This window comes from Neopelma chrysocephalum, unplaced genomic scaffold, assembly GCF_003984885.1.
Source record: "Neopelma chrysocephalum unplaced genomic scaffold, ASM398488v2 Primary Assembly neopelma1_23, whole genome shotgun sequence".
Classification (NCBI taxonomy): domain Eukaryota; kingdom Metazoa; phylum Chordata; class Aves; order Passeriformes; family Pipridae; genus Neopelma; species Neopelma chrysocephalum.
This window is the reverse complement of record NW_020897691.1, coordinates 9,596,124-9,619,300: the sequence shown is the minus strand read 5'-3', so window position 1 is coordinate 9,619,300 and position 23,177 is coordinate 9,596,124. Positions and strand designations below refer to the sequence as shown.

General features: G+C 38.9%; 1 protein-coding gene across 7 annotated transcripts in view; it reads right to left on the bottom strand.

The window, feature by feature from the left end:
* RPS6KA2 (ribosomal protein S6 kinase A2) overlaps nt 1-23,177 on the bottom strand; it is a 283,503-nt gene that overhangs the window by 139,717 nt on the left and 120,609 nt on the right. The gene's annotated exons all lie outside the window — the stretch shown is intronic.

The following is a 23,177-nucleotide window of genomic DNA, read 5'->3' as shown; positions in this document are numbered from 1 at the left end:
TCAGCTCTGCTCTCTTCTGTAGACAGATCTGTAAATTTACACTTTTCCCCAAACCAACCCCATATTGTCATTATTATCCTGCAGGCCTGTAGGAAAAAAAAAAATCTATGTGATGTATTGTCTTTGCTGAACTACCAGATGAACTGTTTTAATGACGATGAGTCACAGAAGACACATTAGAAAAAAAACCAGCTGATATAATATACAATAGCTTGTATAAATACAACGGCCAGGATTTTCAGTGGGGTTACCTAATTCCTGTAGATCCTCTGTAAATTTCAGGCAACATGTCTACTTCTTGTAATTCATACTTTTACTGCTTCAAATCTGCTGGTTTCCACTATCTTTCATATCTTTGAAAAATGATTTGTAGGAAAATAAATCATGCCATCAACTTCCTTTCTTGAAAACCTAATATTTAAACCCAAATACATTTTACAAATATTTGCCCACCCCTCAACCCACAAATGAAATTTATAGAGTGTTTTACACATACATATTTGATTCAAATGACCAGAGTAAGTGAATCCCCATAATCAGTTCTGATATAAAGGCTTAAACTACATTAATTTTCTCAATTTAATGCAGCATGATGAAAAACTAGTACATTTATTTAATAGCATACCTGCCTACCTCTTTCATCCAAGCAATGACTGATACTTATGACCACTTTTACTGGAAGACAGGACTTGACAGAACCAGCTTCTTTATGCAATCCTATCTACAATGCAACGGCAGCCACAGAAGAGAAGGAACTATGACTTTGATTGCAGGGTATTCATCATCCTCCAGAGCAACCACTACATGTACTGAAGCACTGCTTCCTGGGAAATAGCTGGACATCACTTGCTGATGGGAAATAGAGACTACATCTTTTGCTTTCCTTGGCTTCTACAAGCAGCTTTTGCTTTTATTAAACTGCCTCTATCTTGACCCATGAGGTTTTTTCAATATGTTTTCTCTCCGCTGCCCAGCTGAGCAGGGAATGATAGAGCAGTGTTGATGGACACCCGGCATCCAGCCAGGGTAAGTCCACCACATTCACATGTTTGTGATGTTCCAAATGGAATACATCAAAGCAATTTGTGATAATTTGAAGTTCTAGGGGGGAACTTACCAGCATCTCGTGTGTCTCAAGTATGTTCTAGTATTGAGGGCTTTCATTTAAAAAGTCAGAAAGTACATACTGTATATTCTTCTTACTTGAAATGTATCTGAATTCTGACTTTGATTTGACCAAAATTATTTTATTGATAATTCTGGTATCTGCACTATTTATTTAGAATTATACAATGTTCATTGCTCTATTCTAGTTCCTTGGCTAGTGTGATAAATCCGAACTGATTTTTTGAGCTACAAGTAGATTTTTCAAGAATCTATAAAGAAAAGGTATTAAAATTTTGTTATACGTGAACTGAATTGAGAAAGGCAACAATTTAAAAGTTCCTCCACTCTTTAAAAATAGAAACTGAAGTACTATTCATGTAAACATTTTTGCACATGATTAAATATAAGCATGCCTACTCATCTGCTACATCTGCAGAAGTATCTGCAGGATATGGGCCTAATTCCTGGTCTCCTTTCAATTCACTCATATTTCAAATTCATACTTTGGAACAAAAATAAATAACTCCAGTCACCCACAGCATACCACACTTCCAAATCATTCTATGAACAATTATATGACGATTAGGGACATAAGTATCTCACATAACATGGAGCTAAACAGAGACTTCAGCTTAGGGCCTGAAAAGCATGAATCACATTATTGCAAACACTTTGCCAGAGTCATTAATCCTGTCTCTATACAGGCTTGTGCAGCCCTGTGATGATGACTTATAGTGTTCTTGAGACTCTAGCTAGTATAAGAACATGGTAACACACTGTGCTTTCTTCTATACATGCCTGAAAATATTTATCACAGTCTTGCAATAAAATGCCTAACTCCCAACTCCTCATTCACAGCCTTCACAAGAGACCAAAAAAAAACCTGTAAAATTTGCATTCTCGTTGCAACAAAACAAAGGTCTTTGATTTAATAAAAGACATGATCTGAGGATAGTCTGTTATTTCATCAAAAGCCTTTTTTCCCTTCCACTGAAGCACAACTATGTTATCTTTTAAATGTTACTTTCATGTGTATTTAAGTTAATTTTCCAGCCTCACTGAAAGCAAGCAAGCAATTGCAAGTCAAATGGTGAAAAATAGCATGGTAGCATATTGTCCCATAAAAAGAAACGCTGGTACGGTCTTGAAGCAAGATTTTAAAATACAAATTTTATAAATAGAAAGAAAATGTACTGAGAAACAGTTCCACAACTCTGCCTAATTTCTTTGAGAACCAGAAATGTTCAGCACACCAAAATCTCATGGGGACCAAGTGGGTGAGGCACAGTTCAGCAATTCCAACAGAATATCCCTAGTCCCTGCACGCTCTAAGTAAACTGCTAAAATCACCACTGAGCCCAACATTTTAAAAAATTAAGTAAATACGAGTCAAATTCAGTCATCAGTTCTGAGAGGGTTCCTCCCATTCACCTTCTCATCTATGGAACAGAGCAGCAAAGAGCTGAGATACATTTTTTCCATGACCTTTTACTATTTTTCAGTGCCATGAAGCAGATAAAGAATTGCCATGACGCAAGAGGAAACTGAGGGCCCTTCTCTCTCCAGTTTTACGAATATATTTGTCCCGTGGTTCACAATTGGCTTCTGTTGTTTCATTCTACTGCTCTTGCCCACATGAAAGATCTGTATTTCCACGTTTCTTTTTTGTTTGTTTCTTTTTTTCCTTTCTTTTTTTTTTCTTTGGTAATTTGGCTCCTGATGCCAAAGACAACAATCTTACTCATCCTATGGAATCTCTCTTGATTGCTTCATTAAAGAGGCACTAACAAAAGATGAAAAACAAGCCCAAATTATGCACTCTCACTGCTGTTGCTCTGCAACTGTGAGCAATTGCTGCCACCTCAGAAGCACTGCTAGCAGTGCAGTATAAATCTTCAAAAGCCTTATTTCATTTGCAACACCAGACAATAGTCTCAAAGAATGAAAGTCTTACGACAAAGGTCACCATCAGCATATGACAATGCTTTCAAAAGACGACTGTTCATGAGTTGCTGTATAACCTGGACCCCCTGAAACAAAACTGCAGTACCTTTGAGCTGTCAGGAAACTTAAAAACAACAACAACAACAACAACAACAACAAACCCTCAGATGTTTATGGGCAGCTGTCTCAAGGTGTGAAGCGTTCTATTGGTAGTTAGAGCACAGCTTACCATAAGCAGCTGTTTTTTTCACTAGACCATGGTCCATGGTAAGGGGGAGGGCAGTAACAACATGGGAGAAGGGAAACAGAAGAAAATGAGAAATGGAAAAAACAATTCCAAAACAGTTTTAATGCTTGAAAGAGAATATTTTTCCTGCTGCAGCTGCTGACTATTTCTGAGACTCAAACCAAACTTCCCCTTTCTGAATACAGAAATGGAGGTAGTCAGGAGAAAAAGCAAGACTGCAATCTGAAGAGGTTAAGCCTACAAAAGTGACTGGTGAGATATTATTTTTATCATTCATTAAAATGCTGCAAAATTGTAATTATCAGAAACAAATAGAATTGTGTAAATGACTTATGCTCTGCAATAAACTCCCTGTAAATGCATGTGTTAAACATTCATACCACATGCCATATGATCAGCAGAAATATGACACAGTATAAAAACTGAATTACTATCTTGTCTTGTTTCTATTAGAACTGCACTGGTAACATAGCAAAGAGATGCTTCATTCTGCTGTTCATCAACAAAATGACTTGTTAGTTTCCAGAGCTGTGAACCCATAAGTTTTCCTCCCCACACTAAATTCCTACAAGAATTGAAGGAAACAGTCACTGTTGATAAGGCTTGGGTAAACTTTTGGGAACAGGGATGCGAAACAACTTGCAGCAGTTGAACATCCTCCTTGTTCTCTTCTGACATGCAGATCAATTAAAAATGTCCTGATGTTTGCCCATCACTTCCAGAAATGTGGGACAGCTTTAATGGCAGTTCCACCTAACTGCTGTAACTGGCACAGTTCTTTGGTGCCCTTTGCATGCCAGATACTTTGAAAGGCAGAGAAAAAGCCCTCAACATCAAAAGCTTGCTTTTTAAACTATACATATGCTTGTGTATTAGAACAGCTCCTATGCAAGTAACTTCCACTGACTTGCATGAGCTTTAACAGGTGAGAAGCTGTCTCCTTTCCATTTCTCACTTGGCCATGTTGGTTTTATGGTTAGCACACAAGATTCAGCTTGCTAGTCTGGCATATGCAAGTCATTTTTCACATTTGTACTAGGTCTCCTGTGTCCTGCATTTACCAAAGACATTGCTTTTGTACGTCTAATACCTAAACAGAGGATGGGAGAGAGTGAATATGCCAAGATAGGGATGAAGAATGGAAATTGTGAAAGTAAAAATCTCTTGCACTTTCCAACTTTATCTAATAGCTACATTCCCCACCCCAACTCCTTCCAAGAACAATAGGTATGGATGCCTAAAGGTTGTTCTCTCTTTAAAAACCCAAGTTTTTCGATTGTCTGTTCCACAGACTGCTGCCTTTTCACGCTTCCCAAATGATGTATTAAAATATGTCATTCCGTCATGGCAGTTTTGGACATGCTATTACTCATGTCGATTGGAACCAACATGCTGGGAGGCAGTCAGATGTGACATGTCACTCCAAAATTCAATAAAAATATTTCTTATTGCTTGCAGTTCTCCAAAAAAGGACATGAGGAAAAAAGAAAAAAACACAGCAGAAAACAATGGACCTTATTATTGATGAAAAGACTATAAATGTATATTTGCCCAGCAAATCCCTGTATTCAATCATTCATGAAAATTATTACGGAGTAAAGTTCTGTTTTTAGTAAGACAGGGAAAAAATTAAATACTTGCAGGTAGTATCTGATAATTTCAGAACTCAGATATTCCCAAACACATTTTTAAAGTCAGTTTCTCTGATTTTTTAATACTCATAGTCCTGCATATAACTTTATTTAAAATAGAGAATCGTTTTATCTACCATAGAAACCTGTCAACAGGAATTTCTGACATTGTTTTCATAGTGATTTTTGCCACTTGATCTAGGAATTGATTTCTTTTCCTTAGGGTGGAAGGCATGAAGTAGGCCATGACTTGACTGCTTCCTCATGATCACCTAGGCTGCGAACTCCACCATTGCATGTCAATACAGAGACCAGAGACCACAGCAAGTATGTGAAGATCAGAGGTAAAGTAATCCTGAATGAAAAGCTTGAGCTGTAAAAGGCATTGCCAGAGGGGATGAGGTCACAAATGAGACCATGACTAAGACACACTACAAGGCTCTCTAAAGCAGTCTTTTCATCACAGTTTATATCCACTCCTCAGAAAGACCATTCTACCCAAGGACAGCAGAAGAGTAGAAGGCCACAGGCACACTTCATCATGAAGGAATAATTCACCAGCCAAGTGCTTAGAAGCATATTTTTGACACATGCCACAGGAAAACACTTGAACAACTAGAAAAGGAGAGAAAGAACACTGGGATCCAACATCGAAATGTAAATACTTTCTGTCAAATTCCCTTTTTTAGGCTGCTTCCAAAATTTAATTTCATTTACATCCCGATTACTGTTGTATTGCCAAAATAAACTCTTCAGCTCTAGTTTTCTACTATCTTGACTGAACAGAAAATTCAAGACATTTAAGGTCAGCCCACAGCATTGCTCAAGGGGGGGGGTCCTGAAACTTCCTGCCTCCGTTGCGTGACATGGCATCAAGCTGTGCATAGTCATGGCTAGAGATAGGCTTTGGGGCAGTGGGTGACACACTGCATCTCTTCAGCCTCATGACTTAAATGAATTTGGGAGTAGAACTGGTAAAAGGAGACTTCTGGTTTGCAATTGTTTGTGTCTCTACAACAAATTCTCAAATATCTTTCTTCCTCTCTTGCCTAACACAGCTATGCATGATAAGAAGCTTGCATACATAGGCCAGCCTCCCTGGCTTAACTCTGTGTGCCTCTATGCAAGAGGGACAATGTTTTTGACCTACTAGAAATAGAGAAATCCATAATGGTGAATGCACAGAAGACCATCCAGAAGGTAACAGGGGAAGAAAACAAAACCTGAGCTCAAAAAAACCCCAAAACCAAATGAAACCAAATCAATCCTCAGACAAAGTAGTGGGTGTTGGTGAGAAGAGCTACAGAATGTGCAGACCAACAACCTTTTTCCTTCTGAGAGTCAGCAAGTGTTCTTTAAGAGGAAGCTCATTCACTTTCCTGAAATAGTAAAAATTTTTGTAAAGAGACAACTAAAACACATAGTTCTGTATTATTCATAAAAATATTAGCAGTCTTTGCCTGGACTTGCCTAGGGATTATGATCTGTATGACAAATAAAGTGGTGTAAAATCTACATTCTTTTCCTAGTATGCAACAGGCTATGCCATTTATAATAAGCATGTAAATAGCACTACAAAGTCATACACTGCTTTTCATAGTAAAACATGCTTTCTATCTCCCACTCACCAAAGAACATAAATACAGTTCAGATGATACATTTCAACATAGATTATATCCAATTTTATAATATGATGGTGAAAGAAGCTCGTTTGCCTTTCTCATAAACTGCTCAATATGAGTTGCATTTGGCCCATACACATAGATCCATAACTTTGCTGTCCTGCCTGGACTACTTGATTCCTTCTGGCAGGCCTAGCAGTGAAATGAGCATAAATTTCTTCAACAGAGACTGGTACAGGAAACATATTCAAGAAGGCAGAATCTCACTCTCTGCCTTGATGTGAGTACAGATATTCATCTCTATTTTATCTCATTTTAGAAGATGAACCAGGACCAACTCACCTATTAACAGGGTAAACTTATTCGTACCCATTAAGACTTATAGCCTTTTAATCGGGCACCATAACTGGCAGAACTATAGTTGTCCCAAGCATAACTTGATACTCCATTAATTTCTGGACCTCAGCTATCCTTTAGGTTTTCTAGATAAATTTCTGAGCTATGTACAGATTAATAATAATGGCCCATCTTCGCGAACGAAGATTTGGGGAAAGGTCTTTTTACCTTTCCAGCCTGCGCAATGGATTTTTTAGGTGAGACACAGCCTGCGCTGAACTGAGCCCACCCTTTAATCCTAAGGTTCATCTGCCGGGGCCAAGCAAGCTTGGACAATGGCAGTGAGGTCCTCAGGACGTAGGTTTGTTTAGAGTGTCCTTCTCATAGATGGATGGCCACACAGGGCTAACGACCTCCATCAGGCCAGGAGACCGGGGACTTGAACCCGTGGTCGCAGCAGTGAAAGTCCTGCACGCTAACCACTAGGCCACCAGGGGTCTCATGTACAGATTACCATGGAAATTTAAAACAAACCACTCCTCAGAGAGAAAGTATATTTCTATCCTATCTCAACTATTTGCTGAAAACAAAATGAGGAAGAAATGATATTCTAACCTTAGGAGAAATTTTTACTAATCTACATCTACAAAAACTAGTTTTGTCTCCTCCTGCTGCTTAGTGTAAATAAATAGTCCAGGGCAGCATCCCTGCTCCCAAAATTGTATCAGTAGTCTCATTCTTTGGATATCTATAGGCTGGAGACTATTTTTAGTACATCCTGTCAACAGTGAGGGGACAAAAGTACCAGGAAGAGGATGCATTAGGATTTTACATTAACTGTTAGTAAAACCAGTGCCCAAGATATCCTAACAACTGTGTAGTCACTTGCTTACACAAGTGTGCTGTGTATTACTGATTTTTTTCCACATTAATTCTTAGTTCATATGACACTATAGATCTCATGATCTTACAGACACAGAGCTCAAAGGAAGAGAATCACATTTTGCTAGAAGTACTGGGGAAGGTTTACAAAAATCCAGCCCATGCTGCTTATTGGCAGTGAGCTCACATACCATCAGCCCTGAATCTCTTGCCTGGACAGCCCAGTGAACAACTGCACCTTAACACGTCATCCCAACATAAAACTGATCATCTGCATACACCTCATGCACAGAGAAAATAACTCATTCTTCTGACTTGTAGTTCGAAATGTTACTCAGTACTGTGGTCTAATTTACTGTCAGTTGCTTAATGACTTGCATCCAAATGGTAATGCACAAGCATAATCAGTAGAGGATTGGGAGTATGCACTTGTAGTTTGCTATTGCTGTTTTAGACAGTTTACAGTACTACACAAAAGTAAGAAAAAAGTTCCCTTCAGATGAAAACTTGATCTCAGAGGCCACCGTATTTGTCCAAGCCTCAGTCAAGGCCTCAGAGTGAATTTGTAATAGCTGAGCTTAAGCTTTGGTTTTCATTCTGCTCTAAAGTATTATTTTTATATTCCTTGTTAAATGCAGCCTGATCTCAGCAAGTAATTTTGGCTTAGGTCCTGAAAATACATGTTACAATTTAAAATTCAAGATGTAAATTTTATGTTAAAGGCCTTGGTTAAACATATCATAAACTGAAGTTATATTAAAGTATATTTTTAAAGTCAATAGAACTGGTTTTGAAAGGAAAAGCATTGCTTTCCAGAGCTTTGGTTCTAATTTTAGCAAATAAATAATTATTGAAGACTTAAATAAGGGATTTTTTTTTTTTGTGCACATCTTTAACACTTAAAAGCGATGGAGCTACACGAATGTTTTTCTCTCTAGTCCCATATACTCTCTAGAAAGTAACACAGCATCTTTTTAAAAACTGGCATGGACCATATATCCTCAATAGCTAGTGACATTGACAATTTAGCACTTCAGTCTCTGGGCCCATTTTTTCCAATAAAATTAACACAGTGGACTCTGACTCTAAAGAAAAAAATAAACAAAAAAAACCCCAAATAAACAAAAAATAAACAAACAAAAACAATCAATCAATCAAACAAAAACAAACAAAAAACCAAAACGAAACCCCAAATCTGTTGGCTCAGATTCATTGTCCAAGCTTAGGGGAACGCAAAGTACATGAACCACGTAAAAAGTGAAGTAAAAGTGAGATTTTAAGTATTATTAGCATTTTTATACCACAGAATGATAACATGGTCTAGAAAAAAAATCTAGTAGCATCATGACAGTGGTATTTTCCAGGTCATGACTGCAGTCCCATGCACATGCAATGAACGTTGTAAAGGGCAGGTTATTCTTTCAGTAAAGCCCTTAAACAAAATCTTGAATGGCAGATTGCGCTACAAAACAGCAACATCTAACTTGGAAAAGATGTTACTGAAAATGGGGAAATTAGGTTTGCTGGGCTTATGTCACTACTGTTTAAGGTCCGATCTACAACATCAAGCTTTTGCTGGCCTAGCTTCATTATTTGTGAATGTGATGAAGAAATGTATCTTGGTACAGAGATGTAACTTTGACCAGTCATACTCTTCCTGTTGGGTTTGCTTCCATCTTTCAGGGAGATGTTTTATTGCATTCCTCTGCAATAATGTGGGTGCAAGCTGCATGTTCTTTGTTGGACCTTGCTATGCTAGAAAAAGCAGGAGCCTGTAGATTGTCTATCATTCACAGGATTTCCAGCCAAAAACTGGAAACACCAGAGGATATTAGCTTTCCTCAGCTCAAACTGCATCTGCAGAGGAGTTACCAGTTGTGATTCATCATGGTGCACTTTGGGGAAGGCTTGGGGGGAGGAGGGTAAGATTTGCAGAGTACAAAACCAGCTGGAAGGAACAGCTGCTGAAACACTCAGAACAGGTTTTTGCTTTTTCCAGCACACTGTAAGCTTCTGACAAGAGTTTCTCAACCTTGTGTTGATTGTTCATTACAGTCCTCTCATATCCTTGTTTCTGTGTCTTTTACTTCACTGTGCCTTCTTTCCTCCTCTCTGTCATGTTCCTCTCTCCTCCCTTTCTCTCTTTTTTAAATTTGGTTCTAAGTCAGCCTTCCTCCCTTCTGAAGCACTACATTTTTGGTCTAAGTTTTGCTCAACTTCTTCTCCCTGCTACAGCCCCTCACTGCCAGCCACCCATCACATCCCCTACTTATAAAGTTCACTGGATATTTTCTATCTTCACAATCAAAGTACCTAACACAGCCATGTCCTGTTGGTGGGTACCAACACAGAGCAGCCATGGTCATAGTAATGGCTCCTCACTGAACTGCAAGCTCACTGCTCCTCTTACACCTTTGGTTTAGCAAAACATCCTAAAAAGAAAAGCATCTGTAATCCCTCATTCCTTCTTTGCATTGCAGCCTCTTCTCAGGCATACCCAAGGCTCAGGGCAAGGACCAAAGGAGTCAGGCTGTGGTGGCTGCTGGCCCCAAGGTGGGGACAAGCTTGAAATCTGTAAAACGAGCTGTCTGGAGCATGGAAAAGGTAGGATAGGCAGATGCATGTGCGCGTTGATTTGTGTGCACACGCCTGTGCTCATCCAGGGACTGCAGCAAGACTGCTGATGGCATTAGAGGCCAGAACTGGGGAAAGGAGGCAGGGGCCATGAAGAATCTGCAGCTCTGTATGTGTGCATGCTGAATAAAGAAACTGAAGGCTTCAACTCATAACTGATCAATTGTCCATTTGAGTGAACATATACCATAAATATATAACATGTAAAGTACTGTAAGATATAGTATACTTTTAGAACACGAGATAATACATAGAGCACCAAAAATTAAGATCTCCATTAGCAATATATGACGACAACCTTTATTTGGCATATAGAAACCAGATTCTTGACCACTTACTGTTAATTCAGTTACTTGTCTAACACAGATTAGACTTATGTAACAAGCATTGCCATTAAAGAATTTCAACATCAGAAGTAATGCCATTTAATACTACATTAGAAAATAATCGCAATTCTTTCTTAGAGAACCTCCTTGTTAAAAAAAAAAAGAACAAAACTCATAGAGCAATTTGGAGTCCGCAGCAGACCCCTAGCCCTAAAGGACAACGGCATATTTCCATTTGACGCTAGATGGATACAGCACTCTGCAGTTTTCTCTGCACTGGTTCTACTGCTGGGGCACCTTGGTGTTACTGGGGACAGAAGGGGCAAGATTTGTGGTCTTTTATCACTGTGCTATAATCAGTCTAATCTTTTCAAACAGTAAAGTACCTGCTCTGACAGTGTAAACCAACAAAATAAAACCAAAACCTTGCACAGGTACACACAGTAGATTTTACCGTGCAGGAGAATACAGAATGGAATCAGTTTGCAGTGTTTTGTAGACAACTGAACGATGCTTGTTGCGACCCACCCCAGAATGGAGAAGGTAACCCAAGTTCTTATTAATAAATCCCTTGGGGTAGATTAGAGTGAAATGACACTGAATAATTGGTGTTTGTAAACTTACATATGTAGGGTTTATTTTAGAACAATTTTCTTTCAAAGGTAAACAGGTATGTTGCCATTTTGGGTGTTATCCTTCTATAGCAATACGACATCTATTTATATGTTATCATCTATACAGCAATATAGCAACATTAAAGCATAGCAATATAGCACTGTTAAAGCACAGTAATATTAAAGCATTTATAGCAATAAAGCAATATTAGAGCATCTATACCACTATGGCATTGTTAAAACTAAAGCATCTGTAGATTAAAGCATAGCAATACAGTACTATTAAAGCATAGCAGTATTAAACCATTCATGGCAATAAAGCATTGTTAAAGCATAGCAATACAGGTAACACTTAAGAAAATGCATAAGGGAGAGAAAGGGAGAGGAAGAATAAGGGTGGCAAGAAGCATATAGTCACCACCCATTGGGTCCAGCGATGAAACTTGGCAGTTGCAGCTTCCATGTCCGTTGGCTGAAGTGGAGGTCTTGGTCCATTGGGACTGGTGGAAGCCCCACACACAACTCAAAGATGTTACGAGTTATTATACTTCTAGCTCAGGTGGGAACGCCTTGTACCTCTCCGGGGCGGGGAGTTTTACAATGGCAGTGTCGCGGGCCATGCCTCTGACATCTCCGAAGACAGTTGCAGCTGCCTATTGTGCCAGCATCAATCATGGTCCATCATTTGAGATGCATAGCCCAGGCTAGCTGAGGACACTGGCATGAGAAAAGGGATTTTCCCGCCTTGCAGGACTTGCCTCTTCTCAGCCTCTTCCCTTATCTGGAAATCCAGTTTGCAGCCTCAGGATATCTGCACCCAGGATAGCTGGACAATAGCACCCACTTATCTGATCTGAAGGTACTTTGGCAGTATTCAGGGAGGGGTGGGCTTTGCTGGGTGAGCAGCCGCTTCTTTTCAGTTTGCAAAAGTCTTTTGGTGAACTTCGAATGTGTTAATCATTAACTGTTTCACATAACACTGCTGTAAACTGCTTTTACTCCCCACAATATTCTGCTGTAATAAAAAATGCAACTACTAGCTCTTCCTCAACATTAAGTAACATTTCTGGACAGGCAGAACAAAAAAAGTAAACTCAATCCAAATATGTGACTGCACATATCTTTGATTTTAAAGCTTGACTAATTTCAAGTGCAAGAGAATGTTTTAGATTTCGGGCTATATTAACAATGATCTTTGCAAATGTTTCTGCCATAAGAGAACTTAATTTTACCAACTTTGTGTCCTTCTATGTGGATGCTGGCAATATTAAAATATCCTAAGATTAAAAACTCACAAAATATGAAAATTAGTAAGTTCCTTATGGTAACTTCCTGATGAACTGAAGCTTGAGGTACTTTGGTGAAATAACTAAAAAGTACAGAGGCCTTTGCTTTAATGCTGCATCTTTCCAAAAACAGATGAGTACCAGACTTAGCTGTCTGGTGCTTTGAATCCCACAATACTCATACAGATATGTTTCGTTTTGTAAAAAGTATATTAACTGTCAAATAATATTTTTCTAAACAAGTTCGTGAAATTTAAAAAAGAAACCACCAAAAACCCAATGGACTTATTCCTCATTTTGGAATATTATAAAGTGTGCTGCTTGTGTAACTAAAGCAAAATAATAAAAAAAAAAGCCTCTTAAAGCTTTTCTATAATGGTCTTATTTTTCCTCATTCTTGCTTAAATGAGAAAACTTTCCCTTAAATGAACATGTGTTTCATTTCAAGAATAAAAGATAGGATGCAGAAAGTTTTTAAACATTAAATGAGATAAAAGATGCCTATTTTCTGTCACTATAATTTTTTCCAAATGTGTTTCTAAGCAAGAAGTATGAGTAATTGCAGACTTTTACACAGAATAGAAAGCAAAACAGTATAAAATTGTTTGGCAATATAAAAAGCCCCAGGTAATCATCAGTTCCAAAAAGAGGTCATCAGCAACTAACAGTTTAGCCTGTGCAGATCTGTTGGAAGGGTAGCAGGGAAGAAAGAGACAGACACCATATATTTGTAGAGAAGCTATCTGTGCATGGAAAGAAGCAGCAGAAGGTTTTGAATCCAGCCTTAATTTACACAGATCCCTGGATGTCCTTCCAAAAATGACCTGAGGCTCCAGCCATCAGGGTTTGGCAGATTTAGCCATGGCAATCAAATATGTTTTTGCTTCTCACCGTTTTCTCCATCTCCCTTGAAAATTACTGCCCCTGTGTTGGAGGCAGAAGAACAGACACTCCACTCACCCATCGCTGCCCCAGCTCACAGCCTGGGGTGTTAGTGCCAGCCCTGCTTTGTCCATGATTTGAGTTAACACACCAAGCAGTTGTCTGCAGGCTCCCGAAGCACAGACACCCATCCCACCTGCTGCCACTGATGCAAAGCAGGTAATCCACCACAGGAGCACTTCATCTTCCCCATTTACAGAGGTACTCACAGCAACGCACGCCTGATGAGAGTTACCGAAACTGGTAATTGGGGATACAGATGCGTCCTGGTGCATCTGTGTAAGCACATAGCAGTGTGCCACCATCACATCATACCCGGCTTGGGCAAGAAGGGTAAGAGCTGAGTAAGGACTCAGTATGCAGAAGGAAATACATAAGGGCCCTCTTCCTCCTCTAAGCCAGTCTGTGACTGGAGGTGGTTAGACTGCTCTGGGTCAGCAACTTGTGTTAACGCATAAGAGAATAAAACAAATAAACATAAGAGACCAAGGCAGGAAGATGTTTGAAACAGCAGCTCCCTAAATTTCTCATGGTTTGCCATTCCACTAAATAATGTTTATGTTCTGTTTAATACGAAAGCTGACCACCCCTGCCTTCTGCTCTACCAAAGCTGGCTGCCTAGGAGGAGCTGGCCACAGTACCCAGTACTGTTCTGCTGACCAGCTTCTGATCAAGGCAGCACATAACCAAAAAGTAAACAAGGTTTTGAGTCTACTTTGGCCTCTGTACTCTGATCATGGTAACCCAGTTCATTACAGATTGTTCTAGGGAACAGAAGGATGTTCTGTCTGCCTCCTTTCTCCCATAAGCAGTTTATGCCTCAGGTAAATTTTTTTCCCATCTCTGTTGCTCTGTTCCCATCTCAAGCCTCTTTCTGTCTCCCTCCACATTTCCTCTAGGCCCACCATCTGTCCAAGCAATCCTTCTCTTTTGCATACTGTTGCATTCTATTCCTTCTCTGTCTGTGATCTATAATTAGTTGTTTTCCTGTTTATATACTCCTCCGGAGAGGGGTATTGTTGAATGTGACTCCTCAGGAAGAGAAACAATGCAGTTACAGCACAAATCCTTTCAGAAGAGTATCTGGGATGAGAAGCCATGCAGGATTGGGTAGGGTAGAAAATTTTTTCTTAAGATTAATTGGATACAGAGACCTGAATGTAAATCCATAAACCCCCTTAGAGCATCCTCATCAAAGCCAAAGAATACCTAAGTAGGGGAAGAAACAAAGGCAAGGAAATACATGCAAACTTTATTTTGATACTGTATTTTTTTCCTCTATAAGATAAAACCCTTTGGGTTTGGAAGCCTCACAATATTTGTGCCTCTTTGCTCAAAGTACCGGGAGCCGTTGAACATGAATCCAGTGTGCATACATGATGAAAGCTCTGGGAAAAGTGCACTTAAAGACTACTGGGGAGTTCAGTGTTGGCTGGTCCAGAAACAAAGTGTTTTTAGTGTAGGAGTAGTAAGCATAAACCTGGTTCTCAAGAAGTTGGCTGCAGTACAACTGAAATCAGGACAGATAAGTACACACAAGCTCACCACGGTGGGAAAGTAAAGAACACCACTGCAGTATCCAGAGAGTGTTTGTCTGGCCTGAGGGACACTTGTGCAGAAATAAATAGAGCATTTCCCATCTTCAAGTCTCTTACAAAAATAAGGAGCGTGCAAATGGGCCGAGGATGGAGGAACAAACAGACTGGTTGTGAAATACAACACACATGCACTAACACCAGGGAAGCTTGAGAGCACGGGTATTCTCTGTAAGTAAGAGCTATTTATCATTAAGAAATTGAGCCCTTCAGTGGAGAACAAAGAAATCTATGACTTGGATCAAAACAAACACCTGAATTTTGCTTTGGAGTTTTACCCTTATAACTGTGCAGACAGTTTCGATTATCATTCAGAGCCTCTTAGAGACCAAAAGGGAAAAGCCAACACCTGTGGGGACAGGCAATATAGAAAAACCGCTTAACCGTGAGAACAAAAAGGAAGGAACAAGGTCAGAAATTGTTCAGTCATGCCCTGAAAATCACCTTAAGAGGAGTTTAAACTCTGAAAAGCAGAAAACATTTTTAAAATAAGTTGCACAATATCAGTTAGGAGGAGAGACTTCCAGGAATTTAAAAATAGTTAACTTCATAACAATTTCAGTTCAAAAGGAATGCCAGCAGCAAAACTGCGAGCTGCTAATCTATTTGGTGACCAGCAGAACTAAACAAACCTCCACTCTGAGTCAATGAGAGGTTGCCTATGGTATTATGAGATCAAACTCTAATCCTCTTAGCATTTTCCATGGAAAAACTGCCATACTATTTGTATTTACACTGTTACATGCATTATTTATATTAAATGCCATATACATACACAAAATACGGCTGTAATTACAACATATTCCTTATAAATTGTATAATTTGAATCCTGTTCAGAAACTGTCCTAATAAAGAGTAAAATACCACTAGGCATTATTTGCTTATGTTCCCTTTATTGCAAACAGCAGAACAGACTGTCTGATAAAAAGATGTGTATAATCTGGTTAGTATAAACATTTGTTATACATGCCCACACAAGTCCGCTTCTCTCCTGTATGCATTGATGTCACACTTGTAATTCAAAGGCAAAGTGTAAGGAGGCTGTGCAAAACAGGTCAATTTTAACTCCAGGTCGTGGGGCACAGGCTAGTCAGGGCTTGGCTGAGAGATTTAGCAGTTTCACAGTGTCACCAAGCAGAAATCTTGCTTTGCTCTTTACACATCTTGCAATCGTAAGAAAATGGCAAAATTTTGTAGATTGGCCCACTTGACTATTCAGCATGCAACTAAGTAATTTGATAGTATATGGTCATATGCAACAGGATTTTGCAGCAATTATTATAATACATTATTTCAAGGAGAACATCAGTAAACACCAACTTGCTTGCTCCAAATATTTCTGCCTGAGGACTCCTCATTGCACTTCCCAAGCCTCTTTTACCGGGCTAAACATCCACTTTTATCCAGAGAAATTAACTATTCATGTCATCAAAGCCAGTATCAGCTAGCAATATAGGATATTTCAAGCAAACGCTGATGTTCTATTATAATTCTGTAACAAGTATTCTTAAACCTTGTGATTTATTGTCTTATAATAATTTTTCTGATTAATTCTTTGTCAGCCTACACTTTCTACTAACACCTGTAGGATTTTTAAAATAATTCTACAGATAAATCAGTCATTTGATGTTAAGTTCTGTGAGTTCTTTCTCCTTAAATTATAGCAAAACGCCTCTCTTTTCCCCTCAGTACAAAGTATTATAAGTACCTCCAAACAAATATCTTTAATATATTTCCACACAAAGAGAAAAACAGCCAGCATTATACTATGTTGCCTGCCTTTTATAGAGAAAGCATTTCAGTAACCATGATAAAATAGCACTTCTCCTGCCTCACCTATTAGATTAGAAGCAGGAATTGCTAAAACAGAAGAGCTAGCTTATTTCATAGTATGGGAAAAACATTAGTAAAAGGCTACACTATTACAGTAAATTATTATTATTGGGTAGTATAATATTTCAAAGCCCAAATATTTATACAGGTAAATAGATTACTCCACTTGTTTCTGCAATCCAAATACACTTCTCACAAAAAAAAAAAAAAGCCTATTTTGCTTCCTGGCATTGAAGTATAGTAACTGTTCTGAAAACAGTGGGTCATGAATTCTCATTTCTTATCAAGCCATCCCCCTCTCTCCCACCATCTCCCTTGGTTTATTCGACAGCTAAGGAGTATGCTTCCACTCCTGTTACCCCTTTTTCTTAATTTTGTGGTAGCAGTGGTGTACCTTTCTCTAGGCTCCTATTTTCACAAACCTTACAGGAACATTGTCTTCAAGAGCACTATTCTTCTGCCTATTTCTGTTGAATTTGCCAATGCTTTCAAAGCAAAGAGCCTGAATGGGGTGTGGGAGCACGTATAAAGCCTCATTTTTTCAGGAAACTAGGCTAAAAATGAATCCAAATCAACAATTCTGTTCTTCAGTAATTTCCTGTATTCAAACACAGACAATCCCCTTCAGATTACTGCATGACAGACACACAGCACATTGACATCACCATTTCAGAAAAGTAAAGGAAAACCAGTGTAAGACCCTGACATTTTGGTTTGCATACAAGAGAACCATCCACTGCTGGGACAACAGAACACCTCATCCATCCACTGCTGGCTGGGAAACCCAGCAACCAACTGAGATTCACTTAGTTTGTTTTATTTAATGAATATGCCTTGAAGATTTTTTATTTTAGGAGGAAAGAACAAGACACTGTCTAAGATCCGGTTAGGCAAGAGTTAAAATTACACTGAGGAAAACTGAGATTCACAATTTAACAATCTCAATATATTATAGAGGCCAAATATATAGAATATTGTGATTTCAGATCCAGATTTGTTGCCATCCTACACTTTAATCTCCCACACAATCAAATTTAGCCGTCTAGGTTCCCAGGCCTGGCCAGGAGACAGTTCTCTTTTAGATGTTCAGTTATGAGGACACCTGTTTTATGCCAGCCCAAAAGTTGGTAATAATTTAGGATGCACTTAAACATTAAACCACAACATTATTTTTGGCGTAGTCCTTGCTGGAAACTTGAGGCCACCAGCCAGAAGGCAGATAGAAGCAAAGGAAGTTTACCTAGAGCAGGTTGCTAATGCACTCTGCTACATCTTGAATTTCGGCAATGAGGAAGGAATACTGTTCTATCAACAACAACGACGCCAGTCTGGTACCGTGTTAAGTTCAAAACAAAAGCAAAACAAGTTGTCTTTTGATTCAGATCTCATTACAATTCCAGGGAGGGAAAAAAAGCAATTTAATTTGCTTTTCATTTGCTTTGAATTGTGTAGGTTTGCACTGGTTTAGGCTTTATAGCATGATATAGTCAAAAGAAGTAGCCCTTAACTACAAGAGTAAGGTGCTTTGAATGGAAGACCTTTTTATCATAAATGACTAAATTAATGCAGGCTAGTTTGCAATTTGTCACGAAAATTCCAAGATCAACAACTATACAAGTTTACTCCTTTCAGCAAGTTAAAATGGATGATGACTGTGCAGAAACCACAAAAAGCCATGAAGCTTTGTGTGACTTCACACATCCGAAATGACAATGGACCAAAATCAGCAGCTCATTTTCGCTTTGAGGCTTTTTCCTTAAGGTTCAAAAGAAAACCCAGAGGGTGAAAACATACAGACAAAACAGGAACAAAAGTTGTTATGCAACACAAAATGTTAACACTGATATCTTTATTTCACTATTTTCTAAGATATTGCAGATGCCATAGTAACCGTGCCTTAAAATCAGAGTAGAGGTGCTGTGAAAACAGTACTATATAAAGCTAAAATCCCAGACAGACATTCGTGCTCAGTTGGAAGCAGAACTGAGTCATAGACATGAAACTCTCAACAATACACTCCAGAGCCTGTGATGCAAGGGGACTCCCTTGGAGTTTTGGCTGCTGCTCTCCCTGAAAGAGAAAGGATCAAAAGACATTTAAACTACAGAAAGCCAGAATGCAGAGCCATTTGAAGAGAAATAGGCAAGGACTACAGTGTATGAAGTGGGGGTATTTCTGAGAGTAAGTACTGCATTTGGGATTTATTCTGGAGCAATCTGACCATTCCCCAGCCTCGGATGTATCTCCTCTGAATCAGCACTTCCTCAAACAAAGCTTTGTTTTTACTGATGACTCCCCAGTTAGCTCAGTAAAGTGAGGGTGGAAAGTACTGAAACAGAGGCAGTATAAGAAAAGCAAAAACATGTGATTCCCATTGTTTGAGTCTAAAGCATAAAACAAAAAAGCTGAATCAGATGAATGATACGGTGAGAGAGAAGGAAAAAGCAAGACTGTTACCTTACAAGGGAAACATGTGAGAAGGCAAAGTGAGTTTCAGTAGACACCAGGAGTCAAGAGCCTGGTCTCAAGGGCACAGTTTCTATGTGTGCAGGGCTCAGCATTTCCATGATCCAGCTGTGTGATTCTACACCATTGCACAGCACATTCAAATCTTCAACCTTCATTTACAAGAGGAAAGAAATGCCTGAAGACAAGAGTAAAGAATCATATCCCAGGAGGACGAAACAACTTAATTTCTTCTCCTCAGTAACTGGAAAATGGGGAGTTGATGTGCCTCCCTGAAAGGATGATACAAAATCCCAGACAGCAACAGTTCTCTGATCACCAGAAAGATAAATGAGTGTTTGCAGACCATTGTGGTACTCCATGGAGAGAACTCTGTTCTTATTTCTGTCTCAGTCCCATGAATTTCACACCAGCAAAAGGATTTAAAAAGCTAGGGTAAAAGGGCAAACTTTCTCTTGGCTGTGGTGCATAAATGGTTTTTAAGTCCCCACTTCCCTGGGGATAGGTTATAATTGCCATGGTTGTGCATGTAGTTAACAACAAGGAGGATCAGATGAGCACAAAAGATGAGAAAAAACCCTTAACTGATCAATAGAAGAACAAGTTGTCAAGAGTGGAGGCAAGGGACCGATCTATTTTTCATAAATAAGGCGCTTAAAAAAGCTCTAGCTTTGAAATGATCCAGACTGTCTGCATTAGAAAAGATCACATTTTTAATTCACTCCTTTGACATATTTTCTGAGAAAGATGGAAATGTTAAGTCAAAAACTCAAGACTTTCCTTACAGCTCCAAGGAAACAGCTCCTCCCATAACATCAAATGTCTGCCTGTTACAGCATTTCTTTCAATACAAACATTACATGAATTAATTTTATGGCTTCTTTTATAAACCTGTTACAGAGGTAGAAAACACTTTTAAACCAAGCAAGCGAAAAACTGGTAGTTGGCACATTCCCATAATTATCTTTGACTAAGCAAATAATATGATTATAGGTAACTTACACCCTTTTATAGCAGAATACTCATTTTCAAGAGTAAACTGGTATGTAAACTTTATCCTGATGCATGGAAAAAATATTTTCAAAAAGGCAATTGGGATAAAATGTTTATCTTTTGGCAGATAATCACTACAGGTAGTCTGTCTCTTGGAAGTGACAGTCCTCAGAACCACTAATGATATTCCTTCTAATGTCCCACATAGGTTTTCCTGTCAGGGAAAAATGAAAAATTTGTTTGCTAGAATACCTAATCCCTGTTGCTGAGAAGACTTTTAGAAATTCATTTCATACTAGCAAATAAAAGATGCCATTAGGCCTTTTTTATCCAGCACATGATCTTTCAGAGAAAAATAAACACAGACTGAATTTCTTTGCTGTGCAAGAAGGGATGCTACAGCATTGATGGCATCAACAGCAATTGGAAGGGAAAAGAAAACATCTGGATGCTGCCATAATCGTACTCGTGGAACAGAGGGAAGCAGGTGAATAAATATTACCTATACTCACTTTGCAGACAGAGTAAATTCTGCAGCCCATCATCCTTATCCACTTTGCTGCTTGGTATATTATGATGTGACATTACCTTTTCCACAAAAATATGAAAAGAAGAAGCTGGTGTACTTGAAGTGTGCTTTAAGTATGGATTCTTGAAATGCATAGAAACTTGAAATCACAGGGGAAAAAACAAATCTCAACAAAAGATCATGGGAAACTGGTTTGTCTCCAGCTCTGATAACACGGGCGGGGGTTTTTTGTCTTGTATCACTATTCAGTCAACATGGTGCAACTGCCTTTTTTTCAGACCAGAGAAAATACCCCCAAAGGGCTCACCCTTAAGACATAACAGCTTGAGTTAGCCACCAAACTAAGGATAATGTACATTAAAAGTCTTTAAAGGAGAAGGCAAAGTGTCCCCTCAATGCCCCTCAGCTTAGTTTGATCCAACTTCCTGCTTTGTGAGCTTTTTGGCTTACAATTGCTAAAACTTCACCATGGACAAAAGAGGCTTAAATAATGAAAATGACACAGTATTATTACCTCTGACTGGCAGGCAGAGGACAACTTCACAGTGCTGGAGAGACTAAGTAGTTGATGTCTACTTCAGTGGGGGCTTTGCTGCCTTTGCACCACACAGCATTTTTTTCTGTATGGATTCACATAACACACTTTCACCCAGTTCTTGCGTGAGCCTAAACCCATGGTCCTCCTTTATAAGGAGAAGTTGAAGAGATGTTGACAGAATGCAAAAGTAAGAGCTCAGATTAACTACCACACTTTCCTTTCCTCCTATTATGCCTATTTCACTGGTTGCCACATACAAACAAGGTAACTCCCAAGGGTACGAGAATCTGGAAAACAAGAACAGATACATCATCTTCTCCACTCTTTCAAATTTAGGCACTGCAATGTGCTTGAAATCAGCCACAAAATGCCAACACATAAAAACCATTCACATTTTGAAAATGTCTTGGTTTAGCTATCTTGATAGTATTGATTTAATGAAACGTTAAGGAGGCTTTTTTTGGAAGAAAAATTAGTGATTTTACTTGCCAGAAAAAACCTTCAAGTTTTTACAACATAATTAAATGTTATTAAAAAACTTCTTGTACTATTTAACATCTGCACAAATTTAGTAATCAAAAAATTCAAATCTAGTGATACAAAATGGCCTTGAACTCTGTCACAGAAATAATCTAATATAAAGCCTTGCTTTCCAATTATACTTTAGTAGTAATTGCAATGCATAACTATACAGGAATAAAGTAGATACTGTGCAGACTAGCAGCAGATCCAGCAGGGTTTCAGATATTTAGAGAGATGGCTTTAAAATGAAGGCCATTACAATGTTTAATTGCTGTCCCAGGCATTTTCTAGTCAAAGAGATTGTATCATACAGGAAAGACTGGCATGGAGATCTGCTGATGCAGAAGTTAAAGACAAAAATATCTGTCAGAGTCATAGAACCTGTCCAGTAGTTGCTCTCAACGTGAAAGTGGAGAAAACAAAGTTAAAACGTTGCAGGATTTTCTCTGTTACTCACTAGAAAAAACAACAGAAATTTCTACTAAAAGAAAAAACTTTTCCCCCCAACCAAATGTGGTGATGCCAGGTGCCCTCCAAAGCCTCTCTCTCACTCTCCTCCTCAGGTGGACAGTAGAGAAAAAGACGGAAGAAATCTTAATGGGTCAAGATAAAGGCAGTTTAATATAAGCAAAAGCAAAGACTGCATGCAAAAGCAAAGAACGACAAAAGACATATCTAATTCCATCAGCAGGCATTGTCCATCCACTTCCTGTGAAGTAAGGCTTCAGTAGGTGCAGTGGTTGCTCCAGAATACCACCAGCATAACAACATATACTCCCCCACCTCCTCTTTTCTTTTAACTTTAATATCTGAGCAGATGTCATATGGTATGAAATACTCATTCGGTCATTTTGGGTCAGCTGTCCTGGCTATGTCTCCTCCCAAGATCCTGCCCACCCCCAGACTACTGGTGTGTGTGTGGGGGGGAATACTGGGGAGACAGCCTTTGTGCTGCATGAGTACTGCTCAGCAACACTGACTTCTGGGACAGTAGGGACAAATGCCAAGGGCACACCCTCTTTCTCCAGAGCATCACCACCCCAAAAATGCTCAATCCCAAAACACATTCTACAATACACAGTTCTTTCAAACCTTTAGGTTTGAACTTTTCCAAATGTTTTTGAGCATTT